At 47.7% G+C, this 22,597-nt stretch overlaps 1 long non-coding RNA gene across 1 annotated transcript; it reads right to left on the reverse strand.

The window, feature by feature from the left end:
• Window positions 1-10,376: 10,376 nt before the first annotated feature.
• Window positions 10,377-21,374, reverse strand: LOC138923272 (uncharacterized). The gene is made up of 3 exons (XR_011436671.1): window positions 18,144-21,374; window positions 17,300-17,409; window positions 10,377-15,224 (listed from the first exon to the last, which is right to left on the reverse strand). It is a non-coding gene; the product is annotated as an uncharacterized lncRNA (long non-coding RNA).
• Between the last annotated feature and the right edge of the window lie 1,223 nt (window positions 21,375-22,597).

Here is a 22,597-nt window from a genome sequence, read left to right on the forward strand (position 1 = left end):
CATGCTGAGGCAGCGTCCCACATAGCACAACCAGAAGGACCTACAACTAGAATATACAGCTATGTACTGGGGGGCTTTGGGGAGAAGAAGAAAAAATAAAAGAAGATTGGCAACAGGTGTTGGCTCAGGTGCTAATCTTTAAAACAAAAAAATGAACAAACAAAATGAAACAAAAACAAACTCATAGAAACAGATATCAGACTGGTGGTTACCAGAGGGGAAGAGAGTGGGTGCGGGGCAAAAAGAGTGAAGGGGGTCGCTTGTATTATGACAGATGGAAACTACACTTTTGGTGGTGAGCATGCTGTAGTATATACAGATGTTGATTTATAATATACACCTGAAACCTAAACAACGTTATAAATCAACGTTACCTCAATAAAAAAGAAAAAGGAATGAGGGGGCCACCCCATGGCATAGTGGTTGAGTTTGGCACATTCTGCTTTGGCGGCCTGGGTTCGCAGGTTCAGCTCCTGGGCATGGACATACACCACTTGTCAGCCATGCTGAGACAGCGACCCACATACAAAATAGAGGAAGATTGCTGCAGATGTTAGCCCAGGGCTAATCTTCCTCAAGAAAAAAAGAGGAAGATTAGCAACAGATGTTAGCTCAGGGTGAATCTTCCTCACCAAAAAAAAAAAGGAATGAAAGTATAAAAGTGTACGTGAGAATGATAACCACTATATTAACGATGTGGTTTCCTCTGGTAAAGAAGGGAGTGGAATAGGATAGAGGAGAGGTACAAAACAGACTCAGACGTATCTATAATTTTTTCAATAAAAGTTCTGAAGCCAGCATTTTATAATATTAAAATTTGAAAAAGTTGTATAGTGGGTACACAGGTGTTCTTATATTATTCTTTCTTGTTTGTGTGTTTCATAATTAAACAACAAAGCTAAAAAAAAAAATTAGGAACAGCTTTATATCAATAAAATTTAAAATCTGTAAGAAACAAATGTTTATTGAAATGTATAAAACGCCAAACTTTGAACAAGAAGAAATAGAAACTACACCAACAACCAGTAAAATAATTGAAATGGGGGGCCAGCCCGGTGGTACAGCGGTTAAGTTCACACGTTACACTTCAGCCACCTGGGGTTCACCGGTTCGGATCCCAGATGTGGACCTACCCACCGCTTGTCAAGCCATGCTGTGGCAGGTGTCCCACATATAAAGTAGAGGAAGATGGGCACGGATGTTAGCTCAGGGCCACTCTTCCTTAGCAAAAAGAGAAGGATTGGTGGCAGATGTTAGCTCAGAGCTCATCTTCCTCAAAAATAAATAAATAAATAAATAAATAAATAATTGAAATGATAATCAAAGCCATCTCCTTTTAAATTTTGTTCTTAGCTCACTTGGCTTTACAGGTAAGTTCTACCAAACCCATTGTATTAAGACGTCTTTTTATTCTGCTGCATCTGATGTCTGGGGCCTTGCTAGCCCTGGAGAGACTGACCGTTAAGGGCCAGCCAATTCCTAGAGCTAGTAAAGAACTCCCTGTGAGCTGGCCTTTCATCTGCAAACTAGCCAATCCAGAGCCCGTGCCCCACTACCTCTTCCAAGGGCTCCTACCGTCCCTGCCGTAACGCCCCAGGGCCAGGTGCCAGTCAACTAGGGACAGCCCGGACACCCACGAGCCCACTGAAATTACTAGAACCCGCCAGTCCTAAACCTGCTTAGCTTGCCTTATCTCCTCCTGGCCACGCGCCTCAGAGCAACTCGAACTCAGGTCCATGAGGGGATATGCACGGGTGTTGTCTGCTACAGCAGCGAATTGGAGGCATCCTCCGCATTCATCAGTAGGAGAACAGATAAGTAAAACGTGATGATAGATGAATTCTGCAGAGTTAATAGGTAGTGGTTAGAAGCAATAGGTTCGAGGCATATATAGTAGTATGGATATACCTTAAAAGTAGCGAAAAAAGCAAAGAAGAGAAAGATATCTAAAATGTATACATCTACAAAACACGATATATTTTTCAAGGATACATATATATCCAAAGACATAGGCCAAATATAACATAGTAAGTGTCTACAGGGAAATAGGGAAATATGGGCAGTGATGGAGACGAAGGGAAGAAAAATAAGCTTATAAAGGAAAACAAGAGAAGGCCTCGTATGAGAGCACGATTGCATTGCATGATCTGAGGAGTGTGGTTGACTGAACTCTGCATCTGAGTTCAACCCCAGCCAAAACAGACACCACACACACGCACACACATGAAAGCTACATCTTGTACCGGACCAGCTGGCTCCCTTAAAGTCAAGCCCAGGGCCTCTAAGGTGGCAAGCGGAAGGATATTCAGGGACACCCTGGGGTGCAGGCAGTGTTCTATTTCTTGACCTGCAAGATGGGGTATGCATTATATAACCAATCCTTAAACTACACAAAGAAGTTGTAGAAATTTTTCTTTATTGTTTTTTATGTCTTCATTTTCTAACAGGACCTCTTCTGGAGCTTCTCTTGTGAAGTAGGGACTGGGAGCTTGGAGCTCACCTTGTCAGCCCCCTCTCCCTGGTCCTCGTCTCTGAGGAGTTCTGAGGAACACAGCTGCAAAACCCCCAATGTGGCCCAACTCTTGTTTCACAGAGGAGCAAACTGCAGTTGGTACGGGGCACCTCTGGGACGGCCTCTGTCATCTTCCAGAGGTGGCTAACTCATCAGTCAACTGTAATGGGTCCTGATGGAACCACTGCCCAGGGGACGAAGGCCCTGGTCACTCTTGACCCCAGGAGGCCGCCCTCTATGTGCCTGGCACCAAGCTGGGCATAGGTGGTTGAGGTCTTGTTCCTGCCGCTGGAGGAGACAGATGATAACCCAGTGACTGACCCATGATGTCTGTCCACGTCTGTGCTTCCTCCACCCGGAAATCCTTCCACTGTCTCTTTTCTGACCTTGTCAGATCCTATTCTCATCAGGCCTCAACCTCAGCCAGAGTCCTCTTGGGGGAGAGTTAAAAAGGGAGAGTGGTGACTTCCTGCCAGCCCCCACATGAACCCAGGGTTATCTCTTTGGCTTGAAGCCATCTGTCAGGAAACAGCCCCGTCTCCTTTTCAGGAGTTAGCTGTATGTCAGTCTCACAGTGTGTTTAAAGAGCTTCCACGGTTGAGGGGAGAAAAGGAATAAGGCCGCTTGTGAATATTCCTTTTTCCTAGGACAACTGATCCTTCAACATCCCATAAAGTAAGATGTTTTATCTTCTAATCTCTAGTTCGTGGATGATGACTATGGAGGGGATGTGACTTGCCCAAGGTTACCAGCAGAGTGAGGACTAGACACCACTCTCCAGAGCATGTAGCCATCACATCCTCTCCAGAAGCCATCAGGGCAGAGACTATGGGGTTCAAAACAAAGAGAGTCATTCCTAACTCAGGAAGGAGATTTGTGGGAGAATGTCTTCCCTCCCCTTTGGAGAGGGGCTGGGAGTCTGGCTGGGGCTTGACAGGCACAGAAAAATGAAACTCTTCTGGCCCAGATGACCCAGAGATATCAGTGGGCAGTGCCTCCCCCCACCCATGCTGCTCTAGGGGATGGGCCCTGTGGATGCCAAGGTGTGGGTGGGAAGAACCAGGAAGGGTGAAAAGAACAATAATTGGCTATTTGGGGGAATTGGAGCTATTTTGAGGTGGTGAGAGTTCAGAGGGACCACACCTGGGCTTTAAGAGAAAACACTAGGACAAAGCCGTCAGGAGCCTCTTGGGCTCTGGCACACACTAGACTAAGCACCGGCTGTGGCTGTCTGGGGGCGCTTTGTCACGGCTTTGTAAGTGTGAATAACCAGCCCCTACTGGGGAGAACGCCTACTCTGTGCTGGAAGGACAGGACCCAACACTCAATAATGGGGGATGAGCTCCCCCTTGTGGCATTTCAGGGTGATGGCAGCCCTGAACTCAGGCCTGGGCATCCGGGGAAATTTCTTCCTGTATTGTCTAGAACCCGTGAGTGCTTCCAGTGTGTAGGACCTTGCACTAGCCATTTACATCCCCCATCTCACCTTCACGACAGCTGGCAGAAAACTGCTTCTCTTCCCCAGCACTTGTCCTCCACTTCTATCCTCAGGCGTGAGCTGAAACCTCACTTTCTCTCAGAGGAGCCTGCTAACCCCTGCCCCCGGGTCCTGGACCTCCCGTTGGTACGTCTAGAAAGCCTAGTTGTCTCTCTGACACTTGTTGCATGTTACTGTGATTAGTTTATCTAATTGTTTACCTTCACCAATGGACCGTAACTTCCTCAGGCAGCTTACTCTTCTTTACTTCCCTCGCAGAGAGAAGGGACTGAATTAATTTTGGTCAAATGAATAAATGATGAATGAGTGTTCCTGGCATGCGTAGCTTGAACACAGAGTCAACATCACAGCCTGGAGTTATGCAGTGCTCCAAGCTGCCACCCGCTTTAGGGAGAATGTCTCTAAGGACCATTAACCGTGAAATCTCAAGAACTTCCCCTCGCAAAACCCTGGATGACTATATATTATATTCCTCTGTATTTGAACCATTCTTCCACTGGTAAGATACAGGGAGAGAGGAAACAAGGGAGGAATTTTATGACTTAACTGTCTGGTGTTGAGACCGAGTCCCTGAGGGCTGGTCCTGGGCATGGTCGCTGAAGAGGGTCCCTCAGATAACGTCACCCAGCAGGTGAACCCCAAGAGGACATTTAAACTGGCTTTCCAAACTTGGGGCCAAGATCAGTGGGGTCTGGGATCACACTGTCGATCTCTCACTGTATTGCCTCTTGTGGGGTTTTAATGAGTGACCTTGGCCTCTCCTGGTCAGAGATTTCTCCTCCTTCATCATCTGTACGTAGTGGTAGAAATGGCAGCAGTGCCAGCAAAGCCCTGGGCTCCCCAAATGAGCCACAGAAACACCTTTGGGATTCTCTCAGAGCACTGGGAAGACTTCCAACCGTCTGTTTTTACAGCTGAAGAAACTGAGGCTCAAAGAGTGATAGAACTTGCTCACGATGACACAGCTGGTAAGTGGCAGGGCTGGGATGGTGATCCAAGTCTGTGGCTCCAAATGTGTACTCTTAAAATTTCTTTTGAGTAAATAATATACTCACACAGCACAAAACTCAAACAGTCCCAGTGACAAGTCAGCCTTCCTTTCACCCTCTCCCTCAGGCACTCTGTTGCTCTCCCCAGAGAACCAGAGCTATAATTTTCCTGGGTGTCCTTCCCAAGCTTTTCTATACATATTCAGACATACGTATTCTCCCCCTACATATGTCCATGTGGAGAGGAGCCTAACATGGGCCCTGTTCTGCATCTTGTTCTTTACACCTAACCATGTATCTTAGAGTTTGCTCCACATCAATGTATTTAGAGCTATCCCATTCTTTTCACGGCTGCACATGATTACATTGATGGATATATAAAAATTTATTTTTCAAGTCCTCTATTGATGAATATTTAAGTTTTTTCCAATCTTTTCAGAGTACAAATACTGTTCCAATGAATATGTTTGTACACATATCATTTCACACATGTGCACATGTATCTGGACCAAAGCCTCTTAAGTATTATACTTTGTTTGCTCATTCATTCGTCCAGGCCCTGAGGACACAGAGAAGGATAGTAAGCCGTCCCCTGTAGAAGGAGTGTGTGCATCAGCGGAGACAGTGAGTGGGGCGTGGAAGGAGCGCCGGCCATTCTATCTCTGGAAACCCGAGGCTGACAACTGGTCTGAGGACCGACCTTCTCCAAGCTTCTGCGTGGATGCTGGGACTCATGTAGACCACACTCTTCTCCATTCTGGAGTGTACCCTTCCCAAGCCTTTCTGGGCGGCGTTTTTCTGCCCCATTTGTCAGTCTTCACTTGAGTAGCGTTCTGGGAGGCCGGTGGGAGAGTCTAGGAACAGGTGTAGCGCGGAGAGCGCCCTCTTGTGGATCTCTGTGGATGCAGCGTGGGAAGACCCAGGATTGCCGGCCTCTCCCGGTCTTCTGGTGCTGAGTTGTTGGGCAGTTTCAAGATGGCTCCTTTGCCTCAGGTGCTAAAGGCAGAGGGGAAGAGTCCTCCCAAATCCTGCTGCCCCCGACCAGAGAGTGGAGGCTCAATCTGGGAGGCGGGGTGGGTATCCTGTGCCCTGGGCTTTAGGGTGTGAAATTAAGGGAAGAGACATGGAGTCAGAGAAATGGGAATCTGGAAAACAAAAACAAAAACGAAGGGAGGAGCAGAGATAGAAAAATAGGTCCACCAAAGATAAACAGACAAGCACATAGATAAGGAGAACAGATTGGTGGTTACCAAAGGGGAAGAAGGTGGGGAGAAGGCAAAAGGGATAAAGGGGCACAAGTGTACAAGGACGGGTGGCAACTAGACTTTTGGTGGTGAACAGGATGCAGTTTATACAGAAGTCAAAATATAACAAGGTACACCTGAAAATTATATAATGTTGTAAACCACTGTTACCTTAATAAAAAAAAAAAGAAGAAGAGAAAGAAAAATAGGTCCACCGAAATGGGCTGAGATCATTCCTACAGAGAAATTACAAAGACTGTAGTTTCTTCATTCTCCAGGTTCACAGACTTCTGTAAGTTCCCAGACATCGCCCCTCTCTGCAACTAAAACAGTGATGTTCAAAATAGCACCCTGGCAAATGGCGCCTAAACTCAGCCAAATTTAGGCAGGGCTGGTCCTTGAGGTGAGCCAACCCTGCAGCCCCCCACCATTTGAGAAAAACTCCAAGTTGGACTTATGGCCTGGTGGCCTTGTGCATCTGACCAGCCCCAGAAGAGACAGTGCCTCCCGGCCCCAGTCTGGCCCCTGGTTCTTCTCCATATCCAGCCTGTCTGCTAACCAATGACAATAGCCATACCAAATACACCTCTCTGTTCCATGAGCTTGGACACCTGAGTTCTGGGTCCCTGTCTTCTGAGACCAAAGTGCTTCTGAGGTTGTCCTGGATCCTCGCTTAGGTGAAGCAGCCAGGGCTGTGGGGTGGCTCTGGCTTGTATGGCCAGGGTCATAGGGGAGAGAGTAGGGGTGCATGTGGGAAGAAAAGAGAGTTAGCCCTGGTACTGGGGCCTCTTACAAGTGAGGGGTGTGGTAGGCAGTCTCCATGGTGGTCCCCAGTGATCCCTTCTTCCTGTGTAATCTACCCCCCCCCCCCACCTTGTGGAATCACCTCCCCTTGCCTGTGGGCTGCACATAGAGACTTGCTTCTAATGAGCAGAATATGGAAAAAGTGAGGGGCTGTTGCCTCTGAGATTAGGTTACAAGAAGACCATGGATTGAATCTGGCTTGCTCCCTCAGCCTCTCATGCTTACTTGCTCTGATGAAGTGAGCTACCATGTTGTGAGCTGCCTTATAAAGAGGCTCATGTGGCAAGGAACTGAAAGAAGCTACCAGCCAACAGCCAGTGAGAAACTGAGGTCCTCAGTCCTCGGTCCAGTAACCCAAAAGGAACTGAATCCTGCCAATAACCATGCAAATGACCTTGGAAGTAGATTCTTCCCCATTGAAGCCTTCAGATGAGATTGCAGCCCCAGGAGATACCTTGATTGTGCCTTGTGAGAGGAATGCATGCTAAGAGAAGGTTGGATGAATGCAGAATGGGCTAATTCACAGTATCTACCACACCTTCCAACTGATGGTGGAACTCCATCCTCCCTCCCAGAAATTCCATGGACTCAACCCAACTGGCCCACCCTCCCCTCCTCCACCTTCCCCAGCCCCAGCCTTACTGTCTCAGGGAAGAAGGACCCTCCCTACTCCACCAACTGTAAAGATATCTGTTTTGGTTAAACAGGCCCTGTTCTCCAGATAAAATCATTGTTCATTAGTTCTTACTCTGCTGGTCCCTGAAATGCTAAGGTCAGGCTGGTGGGCACGGGGTCATTGTTACCCAAGTCCCCAACTATTCTTACCAAAATTGTGCCCTCAGTCCACAGACCCTAACTTGGAAGAACCCGAAAGGGTCCTAAAGGGGAGGAGATCTTGGCTCATTTTCACTCAGAGCCTCCCCCTCAATGGCAATCAGCCTTGGAGAATCTCAGTCCTTGATCTTCTCCAAGTCTTGTCTCCCGTAGTCCTGCTGAGTGAATGACATGGGGAGGGCAGTGTTCTTGCATTTCTATTGCCCTGAAATGTTCTTGATCTCTGTGGATGGGAGAAGGAGCCCAGTAACAACCATTTATTAAGCACCATTCCTGACTCAGCCCTGAGACAGGCACTGGGACAGAGTTGGTTATGACTCAGAGGGTGGCCTCTGGAGCTCATAGTCTAGTGGGAGAAGACAGGTAAACGAGCACTCATAAAACCCTGTGATGAGTGTGATGAGAGAAGAATACCGGGGGCATTTTGAGAGCTGGGAAGAAAGTCGAATTCTTTCCTGAGGGCAGGGAAGGCTCGCAGAGGGTGAGTAAGAGTTTACTGGGCCCCAGAAAAGAGAAGGCATTCCAGACAGAGGAAATGACATGTCCCTGGCCACAGAGGTATGAGAGAGTGCAGTGCACTCCAGGAGCTGCATGCTGTTTGGTAGAGAGGGTTTTCCAGTGAGAGAGAGACACAGGACCCACTGAAGGATTTTTATTTTTACTGACATGGGAAGATGCCCAAGATAGGTTATCAAATGCATAGAGCAAGTCACGTGAGACTGCATGGTGTGATCCCTTTGTATTCTGTGTTAAGGATATACTTATATGCGTACCTGCTTGATGTGGATATCTGAAAACTTATTGGAAGAAAACACATGAAATCAACAATTGGGGATACTTTGGGGAAATGGACTGGGCTGGAAAAGAGAGGAGAGAAGAGAAAGGAGAGGAGGAAGAGCGGTGCTCTCCCTTTTTATTCCATGACACCTTGTACTATTTATGTTATTTTACCATATTGATATATTAAAATAATTTAATGAAGGAAGTAATATAACCATATTTGCCTTACAGAAAGATCTCCTTCCGAATCTCCTTTGGAAAGATTTGGGGAACAGTTGAATGTGGGATAGATATTAGATGCTATTAAAGAATTATTGTTAATTTTAGCCATGTATGAAAAGAATCTTATTTTTTTAGAGGTAAATATTATGATATCTAACATAAAAGAGTTTCTAAGCCCTGGGGAAATTCAATAAAAGCTGGATCCCAAGATTACCTGTCTTCTAGTTGTGTGAATTTCTCCATCAGTGCTCTCTGGCCGGTGAGGAGAGAAAGCATGAGGTGACTCCAGGGCTGGGGTTTGTCAGTGGCTTGGGTTAGATGAAAGGACAGGCTGAAGTTGAGAAGGGTTCTTGGCTGTATGGTTAAGGAAAGGAAAACCAGGAAGTTCCCAACTATGGTGAACAGCTATGTTTGTGTGTGTGTGTGTGTCTGTGTGTCCAACTACTCCACATCTGAACACCCTCCAGTTTTGGAGGAACCCGCCTTTGTGTTTGTCTGGATGGAGGCAGAATCTCACTTGCCACCAGAAAAGCAAAGACCTGGAGCTTTCTCTCTCCACTCCACTATCAGCTAGCCTGTGGGCACGTGACCCAAATTGAGCCAATTAATGCTCCTATCCAGGAAGATTTAAAGCTATAGGGACAGGTGGAAATTATTCAAAATGGGGACAATGAGGCTGGGAACACAGTGCCAGCAGCATTGAGTGCTTGGTGGCAGAGACACCAGTGGGGATTCCCAGCCAGAATGTTCTTGTGGTTTGACCTTGGCTGCATTTGCTGTCTTCCTGGTTCTTGCACTGCTTCTTTGGGATTTATGTGGATTCTATGAGCTACCCAAAATCTTTCCACAAAACTCTCTTTACTCTTTTATCATTAGGCTAGCCAAAGTTAATTTTTGTGCTTGCTACCAAGAACCCTAACTGGTACATAAATTGGTACCAGGCAAATGAAAGCATGCAAAAGATTATCAGGTGAATGGTGGAAGCAGGGATTGGTTATGTGGCTTAGTTAGGGCTGTAGGTCTATTGGGATTCAGGAATGGGAATTTGATAGCCCATGCCATACAATGCAAACCAGCTAATTAAATTACTACCTGTGGCCACCTAGAATGAAGTGTCCACTGAGGACAGGTGTTAGACCATATGGGACAGAGTATCTGCTTCTAAAACCACAGGACAGCTTAGAGAAATTGGATAACAAGCTCAAGCCCTAAATTCTCAGCTCAAAGTAATGACTTAAACCCACAGACTTTCTGTCATTGCTGAATATATACCTCATCTCTTGTAGCAACAGTGCTGGCATAAATGAAAACCAATTTCGGAATTTAATCCTAATGGTTCTCGAACTATAATGTTAGACAAATCACAGTCATAAAATTAGGACATTGATTAGAAAAAACTGGAACCCCAAGAACTGGAATAGGGCTATGTAAGAGACACTCAGAGGAAACCCTCAGCTCTCACTGAGCCTCCTTTCCCAGCTGAAGCAGCTCCTCCCCATTGTCTGGCAATGGTCCTCCCTTGACTGATGATGCTGTGACTTCTTCTTCAGTTACTTTGCAAGAGGACATCATTCATCCTCATGCTTCACCCCTCCTATCTAATATTTTCTCCAGATATGTCAAATCCCAGCATGCCAATATTTGGAGGTGGTTCGGTTTGAAGGGGTAGATAGTTGACGGAAACCAGGACTCTTAGCTGCTCCAACTAGAACACCAACTTCAGAATCCTTGATGAGTGTCCATACATCATTAAATTCAACCTGATCTAAAGTTAAATGTCAGAAACAGTATAACCTCAAAGGAATCTGGAGACTTATGAAGATAAGAACATTGGAAAAGATTTATTATGTGCAAACTGACCACCCACCCATTATGTCCCTGTTAAGGGCCCCAGATGTTTCTTTCTCAAAGAACTTGAAAAAGTACTTTGGTGAAGGAGATTACAGAAGCACCAAAAAGCACTTTAGTAAGCCATTCTCTGTAGGCTGGGGATGCTATTGGGAGGTGGTGTGTGGCTCTCTGTCTCACAGAAAATGAAGAACTCTGTGTACTTTAGATCAAGTAGCAACACTTATGTAGCAGAGGCAAATGAACGTAAATAACAGATTAGTCAGCAGAGCTGACAGGTACCCAATGGACAAAGACCCCTGACTATCATAATTATTTTTGCTTCCTCCAAGTGCCTGGAATCAAAATAGCCCACAAAGTTGCCACTTGCTCAGTATTTTTTTAAAATGGTAATGACTGGTAAATAGAGCCTTGAGTTGAGTCACTGTGGCAAAGAATACTAATTGTTTTTCCAACATCTATTTTCCCCTTCTTGCTCATAGAAATAGAACCTCTGATATTTAGCGGAACACATGGCTACCAAGAATAAAGACTACATTTCCCATCCTCCCCTGCAGCTAAGTATGGCCATGTGACTAAGGTCCAACCAATAGGAGTGGAAGTGATATGTATAATTTCCAGGTTGTGTTTTTAAAGGCAGGGGTTATACCCTTCTTCCTCTTCTTTCTCCATCCTGATGCTCAGAATATATAAGTGGTTATGGGGCATTTTGCAATGTAGACAAGGGCAATACTCTAGTGACGGTAAGAAAACAAGATAAAAAGGAGCCTAGGTCCCTGGATTGCCTTGTGGACTAGAGACACCATACTGGCCCTGGACAGCCTATGTTTGGACAGTCATATGAGAGAGAAATGAACTTCTATCTTGTTAATATCACTGTTATTTTAGGTCTCTCTTACTTATAGGTAAGTAAGTAACGATGATAGATATTAAGCCCCAATGATGGAGAATGTAGGCACCTTCCTCGATTACCAGACCTGAGTCATTCCATAGATCCAAAGCCCCTTCAGTAAAAGGAAGATTAAGTGTCCTTAGTGAGAAATTCTGTAATAGCAGCAAAAGAATGTTCTTTAATAATTATAACTATCATTTATTGAATTTCATCATGTGCTAAGCACTGTTCCAACTGCTTTACATGTATCAATCCATTTAATCCTTAGAACTACCCTATAATCCATATACCAAGAAAAGGTGATCAATATTGTGCAGCAGATACAAAAATTAACCCCGTATGGATTATAGATCTAAATGTAAAACTGTAAAACATCTAGAAGAAAACATAGGAGAAAATCTTTATGACTTTGGGTTAGGCAAAGATTTCTTAGAAAAGGCAACAAAAGAACTATCTATAAAAGAAAAAAATTAATAAATTGGACTTCATAAAAATTTAAAAACTTCTGCTTTTCAATAAACACTGCTCAGAAAATTAAGACAAGCCACAGATTGGAGGAAAATATTTGCAAAACACATGTCTGACCAAGGATTTGTATCCAGAATATATAAAGAGCTCTCAAAACTCAATAAGAAGAAAGCAAGCAATCCAATTTTTTAAATGGGCAAATGATTTGAATAGACACTTTACCAAGTAAGCACATGGAAAGATGATTAACATCTTAATCACTAGGATAACGCAAATTAAAACCACAATAAGATACCACTACCTAAAAATGGTTAAATATTTGAAAACTGAACACACCGAGTATGTTGACCAGGATGTAGAATAGCTGGAACTCTCATACGTCACTGGTGGAATTAGAAAATGGCACAGCCATTTTGGAAAACAGTTTGGCAGTTTCTTATAAATCTGTATGTACATACTTACCGTATTACCCAGCAATCCCCCTCCTGGCTATTTACCCAAGAAAAAGAAAACTTATGTTCACCCAAAACCCTGAACGTGAATGTTTATATTGACTTTATTCATAATTACCCCAAACTGGAAACAACCTTCAAGGCCTTCCACTGGTGAATGGATACACAAACTATGATACATCCATACAAGTGAATACTACTCAGCAATAAGAAGTAACAAATTACTGATACACTCAACCACATGGATGAATCTTAACTGCATCATGCTGAGTGAAAAAAGCCAGACTCAAAAGGCTGCACACAGTATGATTCCATTTACACAAAATTCTGGAAAAAGCAAACTATAGGGTCAGAAAATAGATCAGATGTTGCCAGGAACTACGGATGAGGGAGGGGTTGACTACAAAGGGGTATGAGGGAATTTGGAGGTGGGTGATGGCAATGTTATATATCTTGATTGTGTGAACTCCCCCTCACCCTTCAGCACCCAGCTGAGAGATCACCTCCTCCAGGCAGCCTTCCCTGTTTGCCCCTCCCAGGCTGGTTTTGGAGCACCTCTTGCCAGCTTCACCAAAAGGGGCATTCAGTACGCTATACTGTTAAAATTTGTGAGTTTCCACAGTGGTTACACAAATGGATGCATTTGCCAAAACTCAAAGAACTATTCACTAAAAAGGGTAAACTTTATTGTCTGCAAACTATACCTCAAACTTGACTATGGGGGGGAAAACTACTCTGCGAAGTAGGTACTGCTGCCCCCATTCTACAGTTTAAGAAACTAAGACACAGAGAGATTTCAAACCCACACGGTCCAGCTCCAGACCTGTGTTCTTGACCACAGAACTATATTGAACTTGCGTGACCTTCCTCCAAGGAATCCTCAACCATTCCCAGGGGAACTAAGCTGTAGAGAAAGAGAAATACTCACCCTTTTGAGAGATGATCAGCCGCTGCTTTCAGCTAACATGAACGCCCCATGGCCCATCAGTCAGAACGGAGGCTTATGGAGCTCATGAGATAGTTTTTCACTCAATCTTCCTTACAGTGGGCCCAGTGGGACTAAACCTAGTCCACAGCTATCTTCCTTTCTATCCTCAGGAACTAGCAAAAACCACACATTGGCAATCTGGTAGTTGGAAAGGCAAAATGGAAGCCCCTGGAGCATTCACTTCCTACTAAAATAGCAGATCAAAAGCTACCTCCTATGGGAATTGCAAAGATTATACTACAAAAGACTACAAAAGAGAAGACTACAAAAGAGAAGATGATGATTCCTATGCCATCTCCATTTAATTATTGAGAGATGGCAGAACACGGGTGAGGTTTGGAGAGAGTTCAGTTTCTATGGCACAGAAGGGTGCTGTATGGAGCCTGTGGCACGTCACAGTAGAGGAATTACAGTGGAGGCACCTCTCACGGCCCCGTAAAGAACCAAGAGCCTTTTTTTCCCCCTGAAAGAAAATAGTTGCTTACTGCAGGGGGACTAAGTCTGCTATAAATCACCAGTGTACATCAGCCACCAAGATGAACTGAGCTGGCTGCTATCTGATCTTCCCAGCCATGTGCTGGCTGTACCCTTTAGTGTCCATCATCGAGTGGAAGTGGAATCTGTGGAATCCGGTCCAAGTAGGTCCTGAAGGCATAAGTAAGCGTCCTGTGCAGGCCATTCACTAAGCCTGGACTAGGGTGAGGTAGGTAAGATACCTAAGGTGTAAAATTTATGGAGGCACTCACTTGGGTGCTGACCCAGTACTTGCGTGACCCTGAGAGTGAGTGTCTCCTTATATTTTTCACCATAGGCAGCCAACTTGCCTCAACCTCACACATACCACAGTGTGCCACCCCTCACTCCACATCTATCATCTCATGGGGAATACCTTAACATCAGATGATGGAAGAAGAAAATTTTCAAGTCTAGTTTATAGTGCAATATACCAACCCTGGTCAGAAACAGTCCCATTCAGGGATGGCTCTGAAAAACAACAGAGAAGAGAAGCCTTCCCAGTGGGCAGAGCGTTGGACGGTATCCTTTGTGGCTCACTCTGTCTGGAGGGAGAGACGGCCTGAGGTAAGGATCTGCGGCGAACATATGGGCGGTGGCTAATGGTTTAGACAGACTATTCTACAACACAAGAGGGACCAGTGAGGGATCTAGTGGAAGGTTTGGCTATGCCTTCGCTGAGCATCAAGCTTCTGCCAATACTATCGTCCACAGATTTACTCTATGCCTTCTAACTGTCTGATTTCCCACACAACATTGCTTCTTAATAAGAATTCATTCTGCAGTTAGAAAAACCAGACTAATATCCATGAGATTCACTCATCGTATTGATGTATTCCATCATCCAGAAGCAGCTGACTTTATAGATGCATGGAACGGTGTAGCGGACAGCACAGCTTGTGTCCTCAGACCCATTCTCCCCTTCTCCTGAGCATATGGATGTCCACCTAGAGACCACATTGCCCAGCCTCCCTTGTAGCTGGTTCTCAACAGAATGTGAGTGGAATCGATAGGTACACCTTATAAGTCGTCTTGTTAAACAGCTTACCTTGGAGTTGCTGCCCCCTCTCCTTCCTGCAGGCTGGGACCGATAACTTGGAAGGTACCCATTGAGAATGGCTCAACTTCCTCATTAGCTTGGGTCTCCAGATGTGTCATAGAGCAAAGCTCTCTCTCTTCCCTGGATGTCGGAGAAAAATAAACTTTTATCATGTTTGAGTAGTTGTGTTCTTAGGCTCTTTGTTAGAACAATTTAGTATTTTATGGTGGTGTGGTGCAGTACTTCAAGGATGAGGTATATGCTGTGAGCTAGTGATTAATAAAGGATATTATTTCTTCTATAGCCCAATTATACGGGTCCAAAAAGAGGGGGTGGCGCTTCCTACAAGTACCAGATGATCCCCTCACTTCCTGTGACTCTTGTTTCTGCTGGATTAGGGTTAGAAAATCCTTGAGGGAAGAAAATTCCCTCCAGGAGAAACAACAATATTTTTACTGAATTGGAAGCAGAAATTGCTACCAGGCCACTTCTGGTTGCTCATGCCAATGGATGAATAGGTTAAAGGAGGATTATGCAGGGCCAGCCCAGTGACACAGTGGTTTAGTTCCTGCACTCCGCTTCAGTGACCCGGGGTTCGTGGATTCAGATCCCAGGCGTGGACCTACACACCACTTTCAAGCCATGCTGTGGCGACAACCCACATGCCAAATAGAGGAAGGTTGGCATGGATGTTAGCTCAGGGACAATCTTCCTCACCAAAAAAAAAAAAAAAAAAAAAACCCAAAAAAACAAACAAACAAAAAAAGGAGGATTATGGGGTTGGCCAAGGTGATGAATTCTGAATATCAAGGTCAAATAGGATTTTTTTTTCTCTACACAATGGGCAAAAATAAGTACTCATGGAACCAAGTGGCTTCCTTGAGCTGCCTCCTAATGCTGTTATGTCCACTGGTAAAAGTTACTGGAAGACCCCACAACCCTTCATAGGCAAGAGCATCAAGGGCTCAAATCCCTTACGAATAAAGGTTTGTTTCTTCTCTGGGTACAGAATGCAAATTAGCCCACGTGTTGGCTGAAGGCAAAAGAAACAATGGAAAAAGGAGCAGAGACATCATAAATATGTAACAGAATCTCATATTGCAAAAAGAAAGATGATGGCTTTTACCTCTTGACCTTCTGTCACGTTAGACACTTATATATGTTAAATAATTTGTATTTTCTTCCAGTTCTAATTCCCTTGCTATTGTATTTATTGTTCTGTGTGATGATGGTTAATTTTACAATCTGGTTTAGTTCTCAGGTTGCAGAAGTCTGAGACAGGATTCCAACGGAACTAGAAGTGGAAGAGAATGAAGATTCTGAACTTAGAGCTACGAGGACTTGGATTGTCTCCCTCAGGGGCAAGTTGAATACATTCTGTATGAGTGATGCTAGCATGATGTTGGATGAGAGCATTTTGTGGGGGAAAGAACTATAAATTTAGAAAGAAAGGCATATGTGGTTATTAGGCAGCCAAAGGGGTAGACTTTATCATTTTATGGTGATTTTATCATTTTCCTTTATTATTATTATTATTTTGGTGAGGAAGATTGGCCCTGAGTTAACATCTGTTGTCAATCTTACTCTTTTTGCTTGAGGAAGATTGTCACTGAGATAACATCTGTGCCAGTCTGCCTCTGCTTTATGTGGGGCACCACCACAGCATGGCTTGACGAGCGGTGCTAGGTCCGCACCCAGGATCCAAACCTGCAAACCCTGGGCCACCAAAGCTGAGTGCACGAACTTAACCAGATGCCACCAGGCCAGCCCCAATCATTTTCCTTTTTTCAACCTAGCATCTGAACAGTCTTCCTGACTGGGGAGACTTTCCCCAAACAAGGTAAATATTGGTGGAGGAGTTCTAGTTTTTCCCATAGAAACCTATGGACTATGTTTGTCCCTTCCTCAACTCTGACAGCTAGTGCCTGGACTTGTGTCCTAGGCTTAGCCAATCAAATGATCCCACATGAGCTTTGAATCTTGAGGGAATAAAGTTAGTAGGGATAGAAGGAGACTGGGAAAATTGCACATAGTATATTCATGCCAAGAATCTAGTGACAAGGACTCCAGCAGCAGTGCCCTAACCAGGCCTTAATACCTTGTGTTCCTGAAACAGATCTTCCTTAATTCTGCAGCCTTCCTGTGGATCCCATAAACTACCCAGTATCCCAGCAATAAAGTAATTCTTCCCTTCAGTTAGCTGAACCCAGACTTACACCTTGATGGGCATGAGGAAAATCCAGGATTCAAGGCAGGAGACTATTCTCTGCAAGCTAGGGTTGAGAAGTCGTCTCTGAACTGCATGTAGGCGAGAAGGGCTTCCGTCCTGTAATGGTTAGAGAGGGATGTTCTTTCCTACAGGTCCCTTTTGTGGACTCTGGTCATTAAGAAGACCCGTCTGTCAGGACAACTGGGGTGGCTATTGAAAGAGATCTAAAGGACTCAGCACTCCCACCCCCTACTCCTAGGCCAAGGGCCATAAAGGCAGCGATGTGGGGCAGGTTCAGCTCTCTGGGAGCAGCGGTCAGGGCTGGGTTAGCTCTGCCCACTGCCAGGAAGGTGAAGAGGAGGCAGCAGTGCTCACTGTGACAAACCTCACAGCACAGCTGCAGGAGAGCTTCCTAGTGACACAGGAGGGGGCCCAGGGCCTTTCTCTCAACGAAAAAGAACAACACCAGAATTCCTCTCAGCCTTGTCCTTCCCCGATCCCTCACGGATGCTGCAAGCTTGGCCAAGTGATGGGAGAACTCTTTGGAGGGTAGAAGGGGGTAAGAGTAAAGCCGGCTGATCCCATAGGGGCCCCTTGGGGCTGTCGTCTCTCGGTAGTGGAGTAATGCCCCCCCCCCAGGTCCTCCTGGAGCCCCACAGGGCCCAGGACACAGGTAGCACTAGAGACAAGGAGGCTCAGGGTGGTGCATATTTGCGCCAGAGAGCCCCGGGAAAGTGCGTCTTTCTCCTTCCAGGTTCTCGCTCTGGAACCGTGCATCCTTCTCCTGCTGGCCACAGGATGAATCCTGACCTAAAGGACCCTGTCCCTCCTGCGGGTTTCCAAGAGCTTACCTTTCTTCGTCTGGGCAGGTCGGATCCCCGGCGCAGTACGGTGACCGGTCGGGGGCGGGCTGAGCGCTGCTGGTGAGTCTCTGCCCCCGGAAACCCACAGCAGCGAATCCAGGGCCCGGAAGGTCCCCGGGTTGGGCAGGGCAGGGCCCGGAGCCCCTACAGCCTCTGCACAATCGCGCATTTTCCACAATTTCTGGAGGCGGGGACAGTCCGGACCGGCAGAAAAAGAAGGGCTCTTGCACTTTCCTGCCCGGGCTGGTTCTTAGGTCCCAAGAAAGGAAGAAGCCCGCAGGAGAACCAGATGGCAGATCTCGCTGAGGCCTGAGCTGCCTCAGACACGTGTCCCTGGAGCATACAAAGCAAGCCCTTCTCTGCCAGGGCCAAGGGCGCCGCCACTCAGGCGCCCAGGACAGCGCAGGGTGGCCGGATTCCCTCACAGCTCGGCGAGTTCAGGTCCACACGGCGGAGCGGAGCGACCCGCCTCTGAAGAAAGGGCCAGGTTTGCCGAATTATCCAGCCGCTGTGGGGACCATGCAGTCAGGACCGCACCAGCCTGGCCTACAGAGTCGCAGTCCGAGCTGGATGGAGGCTCGAGTTTCCCGACTGGTCGGATCAAAGCAGGCGGACGCAGGCTGCATTTTCTTTCCGGCCAACCCGCCCCTCGACACCCCAGAGGACTAGATTTAGGGAGCCGCGGTGCAAGATGTCCCTTCCCCCCAGGAACCTGTTTATTTGCTGAATTGAGGATCCCTGGGGCTGGGCTTCAAAATAAGAGCGCGTTTCTCACCCTTTTCGCAATTCTGGCGAATTCCAACCTGCCTCGGGAGTGTCCCCTGCTGCTGGGCCCCGACAGTCCCTGTGGCTGGCGGGGTGGGGGTGGGTGGACGCTTTGGAGTCGCTCACTAACCGTCCCTGCAGAGCTTTCCGCGGAGATTTCGGCCTGGACGCCGGCTTCAGGCGGCCCGCCCGCAGGAAACAGAGCTTTCCCCACGCCCTCAGCTGTCTCCGGCGCACCGCGGGGCAGCTCCAAGCAGGTGCCCGTTTGCAAGTTTGCACGCGGCGCGGGGCCTCACTGAAGTCCTGGGAACTCCTGTGAACTGGCGGTGACACCCGTGACAAGCGAGGAAGCTGGACTGCTATGTGGAAGGGACAGCCTCATTCCTGGGTAGAAGGCTCAGGAGTTGCAGGGGGGGGCCTCCCCTGAACTGCTCCGTTTGTGCAACCGAAGGCCCCAGGCCTTCCAATGGTCGACCCCTCATCGAGAAACATCCCTTAAGCACCACCGCCCCCTCACTTCTCTGCGCTGGAAGCCTCTCCCATGCGGATTAGGCGGGCAGATGTCGCACCAGCGCTGTAAACCCAATGCGAGGCGCTTTCGCGATCCAGCGCCCCTGCGCGCAGCGCAAGGTTGGCACCTCACTGCCCCCGAGCACAGGAGTTGAGGGCGCAGAGTCGACTTGGGGTTTCTGTGGGGTTAACAAACCGTCCTCTCCCTCTCCTCCTGCCCAACTCGCTACAGAATCCTCCCCAGGGCAGTAACCATGCAGTCCCTGCCCTGACCAGAAAGCGCCCAATTTCTGGCCTGAAATGGGAAAGGGAGAGAAGTCAAAGCCTATGCATATGAGATGGGTTCAAGGGTACAACCGTCTTGAGCTCGCGGGACTGGCTCCTGAAAAAGTGTGCCAACCCAGGGAAGCTGGTTTTCCCTTGACGGCAAGTGAACCAATCAGAGGACGCCGCGAAGGTCCTTACGTGTTTTTTCTACGAACCTGTGGGACTTGCCTCCCAGTCCGTGTGCCGTAAGGCGTGGCCATGTGGCCACCTGGGAACAGGTAGGTGAATGCGATTCTGCATTTCCCTGGACTGGAGGCCAGCACAGGGACGAGATCTGGGGACAGGCCCTGGTGTGTAACGAAGAGATCTTGAGGAAGGAAGGGGTAAACGTGTAGACTTGCAGCACGACTGCCCCCCGTGTGAACGCACGGGTCAGCCCTAGACCCAGCCCGAGAGTCTGACAGACAGAGGGACAGTGTGTGCCCGTGCACACGTGCAGAGGTGTGTGTGTGTGCCGGGGGAGGAGTGGTAAGTTACCACTGCTCTGCAGCGGCCCCACCCTGCCAGGCGCCGGCCCTCTGGGGCTGGGCGGGTCTCCCCTGAGTTGCCCTCCCTCGGGTCGCGGGTCTCCACCCACTCCCCAGGTCTGGACCCGCTCTCTCTCCGCCTGCCCCCGTGGGAGTCTGTGAATCTGCTCCTCGGGAAGCGCGGCACCTAAATACGCAATAGCCTCCCTTTGAGGCGTTGCAGAGGGAAAGCGCTCAGCGAGCAGAGCAGCCACGCGACTTTCCCGGGAAATCAAGCGTCTGGGAAAGAGGCGGGAGGGTGGGTCTCCTGCAGTTTGTAGGATCCGCCTCCTAACGCCTCATCCCGCCTGGGGCGTAGAAAAACTAAGTCAAGTCACCCTGGGGCGCCCTGCGCCGTTTCCGGAGCACCCGCGAAGAGCCAAGCGCTTTTACCTGCCTTATCTCCTTAGTCCCTTCGGTAATCCGGGAAAGGGTTGGCTCTATAATTTGGGCAAGGAAACTGCAGGCTCTGAAAATTTAATCAACTTGCCCGATGTTAGAAAGCAGAGAAGTCCAGCTCAAAAGCCAGGCTGATGTCCAAAGCCACCTCAGCAGCCGCCTGGAAGTGAAAGAGGAGTTGAGAAAGAGGGACAGGTGCAGAAGGAAGGGGAATGGGAGATCTAGGGGCCAAGCAGGTGACAGGGAAGGAGCAGGACACAAGATAACAGGGAGCGGTGAGGCCTGTGGCATGCTGAAGAGTGCATTTTAAAACACCCTATCAGAAGGTATCAACTGTGTCTGTATTTTTCATTTCTTTAAATAAAATGGAAAAAAATACTCTTGGGCAAATAAAATAAGACTGCAGGTCATATTTGACAGGCAAGTTTGAGGATCCAGGATTAGATCTCAAAGGGTGGTAGTTTAAGACCTCGGTCCTCCAGGCAGCTTCGGTGCCACCAGAAGTTTGTTCTAAACATGGAAGCTCAGGCCCAGCCCAGACACAATGAATGAAAATCTGCATTTTAACAAGATCCCCAGGGGATTCTTGCCCAAGTTAAGATTTAAGACACTGGCAGGAGCTCTTTATATATAAATGAATACCTCCTATATTGCATATAAAAGAACCTCCCCAGGGACACTCCGCCTAACCTCACCTCCTCTACTACTCTGGAGGAGGCAGAGAAGAAGGGAAAGCTGTGCTCTCTTTTCTTTCCATATTCTGACTGAATCTTACTGCTTACAGGTCGACATAAAACCCCTGCCAATGCTCTGACCTTCAGGCTGCACCCTCCTATCCACCCCAACACGCTTCTCCATCCTCCAGCCCAGAGCAGGCTCCCCCAGCTACAGGCTTTACACAGAGCAGATGGAAAAGGAGAGGAAAGATTCTCCTTTCTGGTTCTCTTGTCCTTTGTCTAATAAAGTGTGATTCACTCACTTCTATTTCTTATTTTCTGCTTGTTTGAGTCCTCCCATCCCGCTGACCCAGAGAGGGCGGAGGAGGGGTGGAAGAAGTGCACAGAACCCCGTTCCAATCCCAGAGGGCTCCTGGGAGGTGACAAACCCAGGCTGAGAACCCAAAGGATGGGTGCTGGATAGGTGTGGGGGGCAGGAGGAGGTCTCATAGGCCTGGCAGTGCTGCCAAATGGGTCCTGGAACAGTGGGCAGGCAGAGCCCAAGGGGGCCCAGTGGACTGGAGCGACTTGGAAGCATTTTTTTCCAGAGTCCTAGGAGGCAAATTCCCAGAGGACCTCTGAGCTAAGAACTTCTTCCTTAGAAGGAGACATCCCTTGAGGGGGCTGGTGGGGTCCTAGTCCTCCCCAAATCCACCACACCCCTGGACTCCCCCATCCCTCCCAGAGATGCTGGCTCCAGGGTTAGACTCTGGGTTGGAATACTGGCCCCACCTTTTATCAGCCGCCTGCTCTTAGGCAAGTGGCTTAACTGCCCTGGACTTCAATTTTTCTCGTCTATAAAGCAGAATAAAAGTACCACCTACCTCATAGGGTGGCTGTTAGGAATGTATTAATACTTCTAAAACCTAGTGAAGTGCCTGGATCACAGCAAGCGTTCAACAATGTTGCGTATTAATATGATTGTCGTTATTATTTTCCACGTGGTCTATTATTTTCCATCAAGGGTCCCTCGGACCCAAAGCTCCCAGGCCCTCGGCTCGAGATGCCGCTCCCCGCGTGGCCCCTAGAGGGCGCCCGGAACTCACTTGTCCTGCGTTTCTGCGTTGAAGCCCCTGGCCCGGCTCCCACTTCTGGGAGGCTGCTGAGTCGCCGCCACCGCCTCCAGCTTTTGGGTCTTTCGACTCCTCCCGCAGGAACCGAAGATACGTGGGCTCTGGGACCACAGGACGGAAAACGTGAGGGAGCCGCGGCAGCTCCC

This window comes from Equus caballus, chromosome 1, assembly GCF_041296265.1.
Source record: "Equus caballus isolate H_3958 breed thoroughbred chromosome 1, TB-T2T, whole genome shotgun sequence".
Lineage (NCBI taxonomy): Eukaryota > Metazoa > Chordata > Mammalia > Perissodactyla > Equidae > Equus > Equus caballus.